The 16588-nt window shown below is 43.2% G+C and overlaps 1 protein-coding gene across 5 annotated transcripts in view; it reads right to left on the bottom strand.

Moving 5' to 3' along the window:
* The window catches only part of DIXDC1 (DIX domain containing 1), a gene marked incomplete at its 3' end in the record, with an annotated part of 76785 nt that overhangs the window by 45948 nt on the left and 14249 nt on the right, over positions 1-16588 (bottom strand). The gene's annotated exons all lie outside the window — the stretch shown is intronic.

Raw genomic sequence — 16588 nt, 5'->3', positions numbered from 1 at the left:
TATATTGTCAAAGAGGATCTAGTTACCTGAAACCTGCACAAAGAAAGAAAAAAAAAAGGCTATGAGCAGTGTTCCTGAGGACTGGGGCTGCGGATGGAGGGAGCTTTCATTTATTTTCAGACAAAGCTATGGCCCAGTACCATCAGAAACCCGTCAGACTCGGGTTGGACACGTAACTCATCCCAACACTGAGACAACCTTACATATTCCATTTTAAACACAGCTTGCATTCAGGTGTTTATTCTGATTATCTGGTCTGAAGATGGGCATCAAACACCAAAATAGCACATGAACAATGTTTTAGTACAGGCAGCAGTTCTGTCTGATTTCTGTAGAAGCCCAAGATCCTGAACCTAAAAATTAAGTTCAAAGGCTAACGGTATTAAACTATAATTTGGTTAAAGTACAGTTGATTTCTAAGCCCCAAGTATTTCCTTAATGAAATGATGTTGGAAATTACTCACTGGCTGCTTCCTGGGCTTAAATGAAATCTTCACTATTTTCTTTCTCTACGTCGATTTGTGGGAATAAATAAAGTCCTTTGGAAGGTAGTGCTGAGGCAATAATCTATCAGCTATGGACAAACTATAGGAAGTGCAATGATCAGCAGGAGGTGGGGGGAGGAATCTGATATTTACTGAGTACCTACCATGAACTAAACACTATTTTATTTATTTATTTATTTATTTATTTTTGCAGTACGTGGGCCTCTCACTGCTGTGGCCTCTCCCGTTGCGGAGCACAGGCTCCGGACGCGCAGGCTCAGCGGCCATGGCTCACGGGCCCAGCTGCTCCGCGGCATGTGGGATCTTCCCGGACCGGGGCACGAACCCATGTCCCTGCATCGGCAGGCGGACTCTCAACCACTGCGCCACCAGGGAAGCCCTAAACTATTTTTGATGTTTTATATATGGTTTTTTAAAATAAATTTACTTATTTATTTATTTGATTTTTGGCTGCGTTGAGTCTTCGTTGCTGCACGTGGGCTTTCTCTAGTTGCGGTGGGTGCGGGCTTCTCATTGCGGTGGCTTCTCCTGTTGCAGAGCACGGGCTCTAGGGGCTCGGGCTTCAGTAGTTGCAGCACATGGGCTCAGAAGTCGTGGCTCGCGGGCTCTAGAGCGCAGGCTCAGTAGTTGTGGTGCACGGGCTTAGCTGCTCTGCGGCATGTGGGATCTTTCCAGACTAGGGCTTGAACCCGTGTCCCCTGCATTGGCAAGTGGATTCTTAACCACTGCACCACCAGGGAAGCCCCTATATATGTTTTAATGAGTTAATAATGTACCTGGAAAACAGCCTGCCACACAGTTGATGCTTACTAAATGGTCATTATTATTTTCATTATCATTACCTAATTCAGTTCTCACAAAAGCACTGAAGGGTCGGTATCATCTCCATTCTATGGATGAGGTTCAGAGAAATTATGCAACTTCTCTAATGTCCCCATAGCTAGGACCTGGCAGACCTGGTAAGGAAACCCAGTAAAGGTGGTCCAAGCATTTACCAAGGGCCTCTTGCTATTCAACTCACTCTGCAGAATAGAGGCGGCTGCACCTTCTGCCTTAACATGGGCCAGACTCCTGTCCAGGTCTGCTCCCACTGTACAGCCCAAACACTGTGAGGCAGGCGAGGCAAAGGGCACTTCCATAGCAAACCACTCTGCTCCGGGCCAGAAAGGCATTATGGGTAACAGCTGGGCCAGATTACCAGGCTTATGTACAACTCGCTGTATCAAATCTCACCCCCGACCCACCCTCCACGCATTCCTGCTTAAAATCCTTCACTAGCTTCTCATTATCCTCAAGATAAAACCCAATCTCCTCAGCTGCATTTAAGTCTGTCATGTGCTGGCCCTTACCTCTTCTCCAGCTTCACTCACTCCCTTCCCCCACTTTTGCCCCCCATGTTTCAGTTCACCAAAACCATGCGCAGTGCCCCAAACACGCCATGTTTTCCAGCCACGCTACCTCCCGCTGCTTGCCATCTCCTCTTAAATCTCAGCTCAAGCATCACCTTTTCCAGGAGGCCTTCCCTGACCCTCCCACACACCTCGGACTCCGATCTCCTTGAGGACACCCTGTGTCAAGCAATCAGTTCAACAAGTTGAGTGCAGGCACTGTTCTGCTATGGGGCTACAAAGAGAGTTATGCCTTCAAGAAGTCTGCAGGAAAAATACGAGAAGAGAGGGAGAGGAAGAGAAGCTTGCAGGCTGGTAGAGACAAGCACTATGACAGGGGTGTACAAGGTGCTAAGAGACTATTAGCCCAACCTGAAGCCCATGCTCGGCAGTGGAGGGGTTCCTGAAGGAGGAGAGGAGGCAGAGAGGACAGTGAGCTCACAAGGAGCTGAGGTCTGAACTACGCTCTATGCAGGAAGTTGTAAGAGTTCAAGATTGTTGGACACAGAGTAACAGGTGCTCAACAAATATCTGTTTGAATCAGTGAATCATTTGTCACATTTCATCAGGCCAAGACTTAAAATGATTGTAAAAGTTAATTATGCAAGGGAAGAGAAGAACAAGTATTTTTCATCAGGCCAGGACGATTTTACTTAAGTAACCATAGCCTTCTTTTGGCCAATGAATAAAAGTAAGTCGTCTCTGATGCAAAACTACTTTGAGGTTCCAAACAGTAATGTTCATGCACATTAATCACAGCTCCGGTCTTCCAATAAAGAGGATTCAACAGCATAATAATTGTCACCACTTTTCTGAACACCTACGCTGTGTCAAGAGCTATGATAGGTCCTTAAACACATTTTCTCTAATGCTAATCTGCCAGGGATATATATATAGATAGATAGATAGATAGATAGATAGATAGATATAGATAGATATAGATATAGATATATGGTTTTTTTTGTTTTTTTTTTGTTTTTTTGCGGTACGCGGGCCTCTCACTGTTGTGGCCTCTCCCCTTGCGGAGCACCGGCTCCGGACACGCAGACTCAGCGGCCATGGCTCACGCACCCAGCCGCTCCACGGCATGTGGGGTCTTCCCGGACCGGGGCATGAACCCGAGTCCCTTGCATCGGCAGGCGGACTCTCAACCACTGCGCCACCAGGGAAGCCCCTGCCAGGGATATTTTACTGTATCTATTTTGCTAACTGGAAACTGAGGCTCAAAAAAGGAGAAATAAATTATTCAAGGCCACCCAGATTGTAAACCATTTGAAATTCACCCTGACTCCCAAGCCAGTGCTCCTTCCACTCTACATTCTACCACACTGCCACCTAAATTAATGCATCGCAGAGGTTTAAATGACCTCACGAAAACTCTTAGAATGGAAGTCACTTCTTCCACCACATCCAATGTTTGAGTCTCTTGTGTAATAATCTACAGTAAGTAGTTTTCTACTAATCAAAGTGTGCTCCCTGGACCAGCAGCATCAGTATCACCCAGGAGCCTGTTAGAAATGCACTCCCATAAAACACTGTAAATCAACTATACTTCAAAACCACTATACTTCAAATAGAATAGAATAAAATAAAATAAAAAATAAAATAAAATAAAATAAGGGCTTCCCTGGTGGCACAGTGGTTAAGAATCCGCCTGCCAATGCAGGGGACACGGGTTTGAGCACTGGTCCAGAAAGATCCCACATGCCATGGAGCAACTAAGCCAGTGAGCCACAACTACTGAGCCCACATGCCACAACTACTGAAGCCCTCGCGCCCAGAGTCCATGCTGCTCAGCAAGAGAAGCCACCACAATGAGAAGCCTGCACACCACAATGAAGAGTAGCCCCCACTCACTGCAACTAGAGAAAGCCCACGCGCAGCAACGAAGTCCCAATAGAGCCAAAAATAAATTTAAAAATAAAAATAAATAAAAATAAAATAAAATGGAGGGCTTCCCTGGTGGCGCAGTGGTTAAGAATCTGCCTGCCAATGCAGGAGACACGGGTTCGAGCCCTTGTCCGGCAAGATCCCACATGCCACGGAGCAACTAAGCCCGTGCGCCACAACTACTGAGCCTGTGCTCTAGAGCCCACAAGCCACAACTACTGAGACCACATGCCACAGCTACTGAAGCCTGAGTGCCTAGAGCCCGTGCTCTGCAACAAGAGAAGCCACGACAATGAGAAACCGTTGTGCACTGCAACGAAGAGTAGCCCCCGCTTGCCACAACTAGAGAAGGACTGCACGCAGCAACAAAGAGCCAATGCAACCAATTAATTAATTAATTAATTTAAAAGAATAGCGGGACCCTTGAATTGGGTCCCAAATTTCTAATAAATAAATAAATAAATAAATAAAATGGAAATGCAGACTCTCAAACAGTGCCCCAGCCCTAATGAATTAGAACCTGTATTTTTAAAAGAGTCCCTTCATTTTGTAGTTTCTCTGTCCCAGCTGTGTAATCAGCTATTTCTCAAAAGAAAACAATTCTGGCTCCTTTTATTGGAGAACAGTTTTTAGAATCCAAACTTTGGGCATGAGGTGTACTCATTCTACTTGGGTGACATTCTGGGCCCTCTCGGTAGTAGAGTAGGAAATATGTGTATGTATACACACATACACACATATCTGTATCTACTTATCTTGACAGACAGATGGAGAGACATACCATGAATTATCCTGATCCCGCCTCCAGCCCAACACCACAGGGTTCATCTCTCTTTTCCCTTTTCCTTATACGTAACTCCTTTCTCCCACAGTGAGAAATCTGACTCTATTCACAGTATTTACCAACATTTCTGCAGTCCTAGAAAACACATCAAATAGTTTGACTTGCTAATCCATACCTTGTGAAAAACAAATTTACTAACCAGAACACAATATTTGTATATAGTTCTTTTTGTCTTTGGCCTTACAGAGTACACTCAAAATACTGATTCCAAAGTGAAAAATACTGATTCCAAAGTGACTTAGGTTAGTTCTTTTCCTTCCACCAACTTCAGTGTGGTTATGTTACTAACTGCAATATGGTTAGGTACATTTCTTACAATTTATGGTCCATTTTGGGTTCTCCTCACGTTTTGGTGGATTTTAATTATTCATTTTTGGGGTAGGAGAAAGATTACCATGATTCTAAAAGTCAGAGCTATACAAAAACATATATTCAGAAGCATCACTCCTCCAACATTCTTTCTACTCCATTCCCTTTTCTCCATTCTTTCCACCCCATTCCTATCCTCCCCTGTAGGTAACCAATTGGATTCGTCCTATGTTATCTGGGAAAAAAAAGAGACGTATATTTTCTTTTATTTTTTATTATTTATTTATTTATTTATGGCTGTGTTGGGTCTTCGTTTCTGTGCGAGGGCTTTCTCTAGTTGTGGCAAGTGGGGGCCACTCCTCATCGCGGTGTGCGGGCCTCTCACTATCGCGGCCTCTCTTGTTGCGGAGCATAGGCTCCAGACGCACAGGCTCAGTAACTGTGGCTCACGGGGCCAGCTGCTCCGTGGCATGTGGGATCTTCCCAGACCAGGGCTCGAACCCGTGTGTTCTGCATTGGCAGGCGGACTCTCAAACACTGTGCCACCAGGGAAGCCCCGACGTATATTTTCTTATTTCCCTTTCCTTCTTATGTGAAAAACAGCGTAGTATTGATATTCTTTTTACACCTGCACTTTTCACTTCACTTCAATTAATATTCACTTAATATATTCTGGAAATCACCCCATAATGGTCTAGAGATCTTCCTTATTTTACAGCTACATAGTACTCCATTATGTGGCTATACCATAATTTATTCAACCACTCTTCTACATATGGGCATTCAGGTTTTTTCCAATATTTTGCAATTAGAAACACTGCAGCAATGAGTAACCTTATGCATGTGTATTTTCATGTTGATGGAGGTCTACCTTCAGGGTAGATTCAAAGAAGATTGCTGGGTAAAAAGGCACATTAAGTAGATAGCTTTATTATATATTGCCAAAATCCCTGCCAAAAGCGTTGTATCCATTTGCATTCCCAACAGCAATGCATGACAGTTCATTTTCCCACAGCCTCACCAACAGAACATGTCATACTTTTAAATTTTTGCCAGTGTGATAGATAGGTGAGAAATTGTATCTCAGTGCTGTTTTAATCTTCATTTCTTTAGTTATGAGTTTGAACCTCCTTTGGTAGGTTTAAGAATTCATTTTAGGGGCTTCCCTGGTGGCGCAGTGATTGAGACTCCGCCTGCCGATGCAGGAGACATGGGTTCGTGCCCCGGTCCGGGAAGATCCCACATGCCGTGGAGCGGCTGGGCCCGTGAGCCATGGCCGCTGAGCCTGCGCGTCCGGAGCCTGTGCTCCGCAATGGGAGAGGCCCGCGTACTGCAAAAAAAAAAAAAAAAATTCATTTTATATTCTTATCTTTTATATCTATTTTATATCTACATGAACTGTCTGTTCACATCTCTTTTCCATTTTTCTATCAAAGTTTTTGGTCCTTTGTGCCTCCATTTTTAAAAGTTCTTTATATATTAGGAATGTTACCCTTTTGTCTTTGACATATGTTGCAGAGATTTCCCAGTTTGTCAGTCATCTTTTGACTTGGTTTATGGTAGTTTTTTGGCCATGAAAAGGTTTTCATTTTTATATAATCAAATTTACTGATATTTTATTTTATTGCCTCTGAATTTTGAGTCATGGTCAGAAAGCCTTTCCCTACACTGAGGTGAAAGAAGAATTCACCTCTGCTTTTTTCTAGTTCTCATATGGTTTCAAAATTGTTTACATTTAGATCCCTGATCCATTTGGAATTTATTCTTGTGTATGGTATGAGATATAGATACAATTTATCTTTTTTCAAATGGCTACCCAGTTGTTCCAGCACCATTTACTAAAAAGTCACTCTTTACCCCAGGGATTTGAGATGCCACCTTTATCATATATTAAATTTCCATAGTTTGGGTCTATTTCTGGACTTTGTGTTCTATATCACTTGTATATTTGTTTATTCATGCACCAGTACCAAAATGTTTTATTTGTAGAGGCTTTATAGTATATTTTAATATCTGGTACAACTAGTCCCTCCCCCTTGAAATTTTTCTCTTTTTAATGTTTTCTTGTCTATTCTTGCAAATTTATTTCCCCATACAAACTTCTGTAAAGCCTGTCAGAATTTTTACTGGGATTATATTAAATGTATAAATTGATATAGGCAGAACTGTTACCTCTATGATGTTGAATCGCCCTATTCAAGAATAGGGGGTGTCTTTCCATTGGTTCAGACGTGTCTTTCAGGAGTGTCTTAAAGTTGTCCTCTTGTAGGTTTTATACATTTCCTATTAAGTTCATTTCTAAGTACTCAATTCTTCTTTATTGTGATTATAAATGTGGTTTTCTCTACCATTACTTTCTGTAATTGGTTACTCTTTGCGTATGTGAAAGCTGTAGGTTAATTTTATATCCTGTTACCTTATCTTCTATTGTTTGAGTTTTATCAATAATTCTCAATGATTTCCAGGATTACTGTCATATCATCTACAAAAAGAAATAGTTTTACTTCTTTACTAAGCCTTCTGCCTCTAATCAATTTCTAAATACCCCTGGTACAATGTTGACCAGTAGTGGAGATAGTGGGCGTCCTTCCCTGTTTCTGGACTTAGAGAAAATACTTGTAGTGTTTCCCAATTTAGAAAGTGACTGGTTTTTAGGAATAAGGTATGTGTATATACATATATATATATATTATCATGTTAAGAAAGAATTCATCAAGTTTTTTTTTTTACTTCTTTGGGGTTTTGTTTGTTTATTTATTTTTGGATGTGTTGGGTCTTTGTTGCTGCACACGGGCTTTCTCTAGTTGCTGCAAGCAGGGGCTCCTCTTCATTGTGGTGCACAAGCTTCTCATTGCAGTGTACGAGCTTCTAGCTTCTTGTTGCGGAGCACGGGCTCTAGGTGCATGGGCTTCAGTAGTTGTGGCATGTGGGCTCAGTAGTTGTGGCATGTGGGCTCAGTAGTTGTGGCATGTGGGCTCAGTAGTTTAGGCTCGCAGGCTCTAGAGCACAGGCCCTGTAGTTGTGGTGCACGGGCTCTAGAGCACATGTTCAGTAGTTGTGGTGCACGGGCTTAGTTGCTCCGCAGCACGTGGGATCTTCCCAGACCAGAGCTGGAACTCACGTCCCCTGCATTGGCAGGTGGATTCTTAACCACTGCGCCACCAGGGAAGTCCCTACATTTTTGTTTTATTTTTATCACACACTATAAAATACAGGGCATGCTACACAATACACTGCATAACCTTCTAGCAGAGGTAGATGAGCATAACTGAGTTATTTTTCATCCATCAGGAAAATGCTTCCTTAATCAATGTTCTCCAAACTCTTTAACACATAGTAACGATTAACTCCAGAGATGCACCCAGCTCTTTCCATCAAGTTCTACTGATAGGAATAACGGGCAACCATTTTTTCCTTGCCCCTGTTAGTGAACCTGTGGATGCGTGCAGTGGCCTTTCGCAGGATGAACAAGCACATGGTCATGATGGCGATCCCAGAGTGAATCTCGAACCACATCTCGCTGCCGTTACCAAGCAAGTCTTATTTTCTTGAGTGGTTTTATAAGGAACGGATGTTAAATTTTGATGAAAGTTTTGTCAGCATTTATGGAGATAATTCTATGATTATTTTTCCTGAGATCTAATATGGTATATGTGGATTTCCTAATAATAAACCTACCTTGCATTCCTGGAGTTAATCCTACTTGATCATAATAATTGCATTTTTAGTGTGGTGTTGAATTTTGTTCGCTAATAAAATATTTATTAGTGCTATATTAGTACCATATTTGTTGTAGTTTTTCATGGGTATTCACAAGTAATATTAGTCTGTAGTTTTCTTTTTTGCACTACCATGTAGATATATTCATAAAATGAAGCAGAAAGTTTCTCCTTATTGTCAATCCTCTGACATCATCTGTAGAACACTGGGACTGTCTGATGAGTAGAGGTTTGGTAGAATTCCCCTGTGAAATAATCTCTGCCTGGTACTTGTTTTGAGGAATAGTTCCTTATTAAGGTTCTCTATTTCATCTACAGAAATTGGACTGCTTAAATATTCCATTTCTATCAATTTTAGTAATCAGAATTTCCCTCAGAAATGATCAATTTCACCAAAGTTTTAAAATTTATTTGTACAGACCTGCAAAGACTGTTACAGTTTTTTCTGTTTCAAGGATTACTTCTCCACTCTCATTTCTTATTTTGTATATTTATGCTTCCTCATCATGTTTATTTTCTTCTTCATCATCTTATTTACAAATGGTTTCAAGAATTGTTGCTATTCTGGCCTAAATCCCTCTAAAACCATGATATCTAGAACAAAACACAATACTCTGGCTATAAAATCAGACAAGATATTTCACATTCTTTTCTCCTTCTCTTCCCCTTCCTCCTCCTCCTCTTCTTCTCCTTCTTTTTTTTTGTTACCGCCTCACATAGTTGAGTCAGTGCTATCAACCAAACCCCTAAAAATGTTTAACACATTCTGCAGTGAAGCCAGTCTCCTCTATTTCCATTCTTGTATAACTGGTCTTCTTGACACATATTTACCTCTAACAAATTTCAGCTGGTTAGATCCCATCTCACAAGATCCTTCCAGACCCTGTCATTTCATGTATTCATTTATTCAAATCAACCAGCATTGCCAGGCATTGTGCCAGGCCCACTGATTACAGGCATATAAATAACTCTAATACAAAATGATTACTGCAACAATGGAGAAGTGTTAAAAAAAACGCTATATATGCACAGAAGGAGCAACAGGTTGGAAGGATGAGGCTATCAGGGAAAGATCAAGAGGAAAGAAGACATTTGTCTGGTTCTTTACGGATATTTGCCAATTGGAGAAGAGTAGAAGGGTATCCTAGTGAGCAGTAATAAAAAAAAAAAAGGAAAGAAAAGAAAAAGAAAGGAAGAGCCTGAAGGCATATGGTATCTTGGAGGAATAGCCAGTTAACAAATCAGTGTGTGGGCAGAGCTGTAAGTGGCAGGCAATGATTTTGGAGAAATAGGTCAGCACAAGACCTACCAGAACTTAGACTTAAAGCCTAGAGAGCTTCAACAGGAAAGCATGGAGTTTTGGAACAGGAGAGTGAAACGGTGAGACATGTATCTTAGAAAGGTCACTCTGGACACAGCAGAACATGGGACAGAAAGAGCAGCATCCAGGCAATAATTCAAGCGAGAGAAGATGAAGGCCTAAACCGAAGCAGTACAGTTAGAAAAGGACAAATTACAGAATTAAGTCAGAGATGACTGACAGGAGGTAGGCAGTGACGAAAAGAGAGAGTCCAAAAAGTCACACCTGAATGGATGGTGATGCTTTAATTGAGACAGAGAATACATGAAGAGCAAGTATTGGGGAAAAGTAAACAGTTCAGTTTTGAACAAGAGTCTGAGCCATTTGCAAAACATCATGGTAGAGATGTTCCACAGCCAGCTGGCAAAATACAGGTCTAGAGCACAAGACATGGGTGTGGGGTGGGAGAGAGATGTTTGAGAGCATCTGTGTGTGACAGACATAGCCATAGGTGCAAATGGGATAATAACACCATCTACTGAGCACTTACTACATGCCAGGTACTGTGCTAGGTACTAAACCAACATCTTTTCATATAAATATATATGTGTGTGTATATATATATATGTATACAGTTGACCCTTGAACAACATGGGTTTGAACAGTGTGCATCCAATTATAAACAGACATTTTTCTTTTTTTAAAAGCTTTTTATTTTTTTAATTTTTTTATTGCAGTATAATTGATTTACTTTTTTTTTTTTTTGGCTGTGCTGCGCGGCTTGTGGGGTCCCAGTTCCCCAACCAGGGATCGAAGTTGGGTCCTCAGCAGTGAAAGCACGGAGTCTCAATAGCTGGACTGCCAGGGAATTCCCAACACAGATTTTTTTCAAGAGTAAATACGACAGGACTATAATGTCTGCGGCTAGTTAATGCAGATGTGGAGGGACTGTGGGCCTCCAAAGGGCTGACTATAAGTTATATGCAGTTTTCCCACTATGCGGAGGGTTGGCGCCCCTAAGCCCCGTGTTGTTCAAGGGTCAAATATGCAAATATTTATCCCCCCCTTCACATTGATTAGAGATGTGGAACTACTATTACCATATTACAGATGTGGAAACCACGGTTCAGAGCAACAAGCCCAGGGTCACAGGACAGGTTAAGTGGTAGAACAAGGATCTCAACCCCGTGATGACTCCAAATCCTGGGATCTACAACACCCCCAAAAGTAAGGTGAACCATAAGAAGTTATTTTGGTAGGAAAGGGAGTGGAGAGAGAGGGCACTGAGGGAAAGAAGAGAATGAAAATGCCCTGAGTGCCCATCCTTGTCAGCCACCGAATGAAGCTCTTTGTATGCATTATCTCCTTTAATCATCATATCCAGTCATTAAAATCGATATTATTAGTCCCATTTTTCATATGGGAAACACTGCTCAAGATCATAGTGCTGATAAGTGGTGAAAATGGAATCTGAATCCACTCCATCTTACTCCAAAGAATGTATTACTTCTACTATAGCAAAGAAAGCATACAATGAGAGAAAAGTAGGGAATGCTCAGGTCAGAGGCTGGGGTATATCAACATCAAAGGGGCAAGTGAAGTGAGCAGCAAAAAAAATTCTTTTAGGGAGTCCCCTGGTGGCCTAGTGGTTACGATTCTGGGCTTTCACTGCAGGGGATCGGGTTCAATCCCTGGCTGGGGAACTGAGATCCTGAAAGCCTCACAGCGTGGCCAAAAAAAAAATTTATTTTAGAACATGCAATCAGAGGGACAGGCGAAGAATCAAGAGAAAGTGTTATGTGGGAATCCAGGACCAGAGAATGTTAAGAAGGGTGGTCAAGAAGGTCAAATGTTTATAGAAAAGTCAGGCTGAGGACTGGAAAACCCATTTCATTTACATTTAAGAGGTTTTGGTGACCTTTTTGAGAACTGTTAGCATGCACGGTGGGGTGAAAAGTCAGATGGCAGTGAACTGAGAAGACCTCAGGAAGGAGGAAAACAAATGGTGAGAGGAGGAGAGAGGGTATTTGCTGGCGAGGAAGTTGGGAAGGAATGAGGGTTTTTTAGGATGAAAGGACATTTGCAGGCTGAGATGAGGGGTTAGTGAAGCAGAAACAGATACAAGGGGAGGAGCATGAATGAGGAGGGAAGAGGGCCGCTTCCTCTGATGATGATGAGAGGCAGGAGTGGGTACCTCTGTGGGGAGATGGGGAGGTGGGGAAGACGGCAGCTGAAGGAGCTCAAATCCAAATGCCCCTCTATCCATTATAAAGTAGGCAGGTCTACCTGTTGAGAGTGAAAGGGACAGGGAGAGTGACGGAGGCTTCAGGAAAGGGACCCCGTGGGAAGCTGGAAAGAGCTAAAGATTTCCTGGCAGCACCAAGGACTCAGCTGGGGCTGGAAATCATAATTTTGTAATTGAATCAATCCACAAGGTTCTGTGTTTCCTCTAGAAGTGCTAAGCAGACCTGGGCCCTGAGTGGAGGAAACCAGAAATAGGCTAATGTAGGACCAGAAATGGTCAGAGGAGAGGCAGAGATCGTTAAGGCAAAGGAAGTGAGGATGGTGATGAGAGTGTATTTGAAGGGATTGATCGTGGAATCTGCACCTGGGAGAAGAAACTAAATGAAGGCTGATAAACTGAGAAGATGGAGAAGAGTAAGGAGAAGAGAACTTGATGCGATTGAAAATAAGTTTCATGGGAATGGAGGAGTGTGGAAAGTGGGGCTTTGAGCACTGAGTGGAGTTTCAGAGTTCACGATTTCAGGGGTAGGGCAATTCTGTGGAATAAGATGCAGGATGTGGCCCCAGTACGTGGCCTTAGTGGAGTGGCAAAGAGGGGGAAAAATCATTGCAGTGGGGACAGTCAAGGAATTGCAAGGCTGGAACTGTCTTCATCATGGATCCTGAAGTCACTCCAGGAGAGTGGTAGATGGTTAAATCCTGAGGATATTTACTACTCTGCCCAGAGTCATGTGATTTTAAAAACGGATAAGCATGTCTTCAGTGCAATCATTGATAAAAAATTTTAGTTGAAGAAAGGCCTTTGTCATGTCACTACTATGTCTGCATGTTGATCTGTTAAGTGGCATCTAACAAAGAGATCAGAGATTCATGCCTGAGTGGGACTATTCTTGTCCACAGGTTAAGGGTCACATTGACTTCAGGTCTCGGCCTCTCACTTTTTTTTCTTTTTTTTTGCGGTACACGGGCCTCTCACTGCTGTGGCCCCTCTTGTTGCAGAGCACAGGCTCCGGACGCTCAGGCCCAGCGGCCACGGCCCACGTGCCCAGACGCCCCGCGGCACGCGGGATCCCCCCGGACCGGGGCAGGAACCTGCGTCCCCTGCATCAGCAGGCGGACTCTCAACCACTGTGCCACCAGGGGAGTCCACGGCCTCTCGCTTTAAATCTAACTTGGGAGCCAACCGCTAAACCGAGCCTCAGTTTGTCTCCTCTTTGACTTGAAGATTCCTGTACTTCTCACCTAGGGGGCAGGCAAGATCTAGTTCTTGCTATAAATGCCTGCTGCTGGCTCTGAAAAAAATTGATTTGAAGGACAAAGTAGACACTTATGAGGACCAACCACACCACCCACTTTCCTTCCCCACAAAGATGTTTATCTTAAAAGAGGCCTGGGGTGCAAGCCCAGGCCCTGAGTAGCTCTGCTGCTAGGTTTTACAGCTGACTACAGCTGCTCCTGCAGCAGATGAAATAACATGTGCTTTATGTAAGAGGCTGTTACCCTCTGGGGTGTTGGACTAGTAGTTTTATTTTTATTTTCCTCCTCCTCCTTTTTGCTTCATAATCTTTTCAAATTATAACTTCTATGAAATCCAGATATGTAGAATAGGGAAAAGCAGAGCTTCTCTGTTAGGGCTGGGGTGGGAATCCACAGGTCAGTTCACTTACTTTCTTTTTCTCTACCTCCACCCACCCCCCACCCAGACCCCCAGACATCTGAAATAACTCCTTAGGGTTTCTTTCAGCAGCTGGGAAAAAAGCACTGCATTTTGTTTCCTTCTAGCACTGTCATTTTGTAAGTCTATTATTCAGTGAAGACAAGATGCAACAGGTTCCAAAATATGAAAGTATCTTGGTTATTAAGAAATATATCTTGAACATGCCCCCAGTTCTTGAGCTGTTTCCAACAGCAGCTGGAGAAGCACAGTAGGACCACAGTCAGGTTCAAATCAGGCCCCTGGGGGTGTTGTAGCTCACAGCTCTTGGGGTAGCTGCCCAGCTCACAATAATTCCCTTCTCTAGAAACATGCCCCCTCTGCAAAAACAGTGGTGGGCCCCAGGACCAGCTGGTATCATGTAACCCCATCTACTGGCCACAGGTCACTGGTCTAGCTGAGTTGATTGGTCAAATCCAGCCAATCCCTGGAATTTTTTGATCTGGCATTTAGGAATAGAATCAGTTTTCTCTGTCTGTCTCTGACAAAGTTGTAAGATATAAAAGTTGGATGTTGCCATAAGCCATGTTGCCCACCTGGGAGAAAAGTCATTTGTAGTGAGAAGGAACAGAACTACCCACAGAAAGAACCAGACATAAGAGACAGAGAGCAGAGGGAGAGATCCTGCCAGTGTTTTGAGTTCTTTATTTTCATTGTTTCTGGGACACAGCCCAATCCTTGCCCTTTCCATGGTTTAGTTTTTTTCAGCCTTTCCTTGGATTCCATGAGTCAGTAAATTCCACTTTCTATCTCTGCCATTTCAAGATGGGTTCTTGGCACTTTACAACCAAATAAAGGAAACAAGACAATCAAACAGACAATGTCAGTGGCAGCACAGAACTAATCTCAGTCCAGGATTAACATCTCTAATTTGTTCTGGGGAAGCTAGAAGGATGCCTGTGTAATCCAGAAGTCAAGAAAGACAGAGTTTTTATGACAATCTGAGTCAGGCCTCAGGGGGAGGAAAAGTAGACATAGCAATAGTCAAAAGTGTGTGAGCAGGATTTTGGGTTGATGAGACTGGACCACTAAAGCTGTGAGAGCAGTGGTAATACCAGGGGGCGGCTGGAGGTATCTCCATCAGCTTCCTCCAGGTCACTGCAAAACCGAACAAGAATATGAGATAAAACTCTTCCAGAATAGACAATTCTGTCCACATTCTTCCTTTGTGCAAGAAAGCTTTCTTGTCACCAAATGTAACTTTCTTTCTGTTTTTCTTTGGGACCTGAACTTCCTTCCAAACAAGTCTGTAAACCCAACCTCTGCTCTCAATCTACTCTAAGCCTCTAGGTCAAAGAGAATTCCTGCAGGGGACTTATGCCATTAGAGTTGCAAAAGCACTGACTGGGCTTCACCAGGGAAGTCTGTGATACCTAGTGCTCCCAGTGGAGAAACATCCAAGGAGTTGGCTTTATGGCTCCCTGCTGGCAAGCAAGAAAGACAAACACGAAAAGCATCAGGCTTTTGTGGTGTGCTGGAGAGAGTTCAGGAGGAGATCTGAATGGCTCAGGAAGGAAATCAGTTCTACAGTGAAACCAGATACCTGTTTAGAACTCTGAGACCCACCAGCTGCAGAAGATGAGATGGGGGTGGAGACATTGCTGAGAAACTGAGAGGAAGGCAGGAGGTTTGGGAACCTTGAGTTATTACTGGCCTAAATTCTCCCAGTAAAAGAATGCAATATTGTATTTCTTTTCTATTAACTCTTTCAGGCTTTTACTGAACCAGGAAAAGCTATTCATTGAACCTGATGGGTAACACTTAAAAATAAAGTTAGTAAGTAAAAATATCATTAAATGTCTTCTTCCCTGTATGGGCAGAGCTCTTTGTATTCCTGTTCAGCCCAGTGGTCAAAGAATAATGATATGATGAAATCTGAAAAGATACCATCTCCTAACCTTATTTTAAAATTTCCATTAACTATGAGTTCAACCAACACTCTGTTCCTTCATGAGTACATGTTACAAGGTAAGTGCTCAAAAAATGCATGTGAATGGATGAATGAAGTATCGCGGTATGGTCTACAAGTGTCCCTTATAGAAACAGAGCATGGAGCCCACCGTTAGGGCCTTTCGGATTGGCTCCCTACCCCCTTACCATACCTCACCACTGAAGGTTATGTCCATGACCACTCAAAGGGGGCCTGGTTTGGAGATAACAAATAAGGAAATACACTCAGGAAAACGTTAGTTGGAATCTTTGGTTCCAGCACAGCCTAGACAACAAGGCCAGTCAAGGTGGCTGAAGAACTTCCAGTGCTCCCCAGCCTCTCTGAACTGCCTGGGGGAGTGGCACCTGGCAAACAGCACCCTATCACTGATCCACATGCCTGGCCAGGCCATCGCTCACCACAAGGAACATAAAACTGCCTGACAGCTTGCTGCCAGGGAGCATCTGTTGAGCTGGCGTTGACTCCTGTGGGAACAAAGCCAAGGAGCCTGGGTGAGGAGAGCAGAAATCAGTCAGGAGAGAAAAAAGAAGGCTAGGGGGTGTGGTGCTCTGCTACGCTGAAGACTTAACGGGCCTTTAATTTCTATAGTAAATCACAGAGGAATTCATTGTGGAAATGACTGAGGGCCTCCGATTGGCCCATGCTGCAAATCCTCCTCCATGGAAGGCATGGGGCACTTAGGAGAGATGTGTCCTGCAGCTGCTCCACTTGCCAGTCCCCTTC

This window comes from Mesoplodon mirus (assembly GCF_964341445.2).
Source record: "Mesoplodon mirus genome assembly, chromosome: 7".
NCBI lineage: Eukaryota > Metazoa > Chordata > Mammalia > Artiodactyla > Ziphiidae > Mesoplodon > Mesoplodon mirus.
Note: the sequence above shows the minus strand (reverse complement) of the source record. Positions and strands in the feature narration are given on the sequence as shown.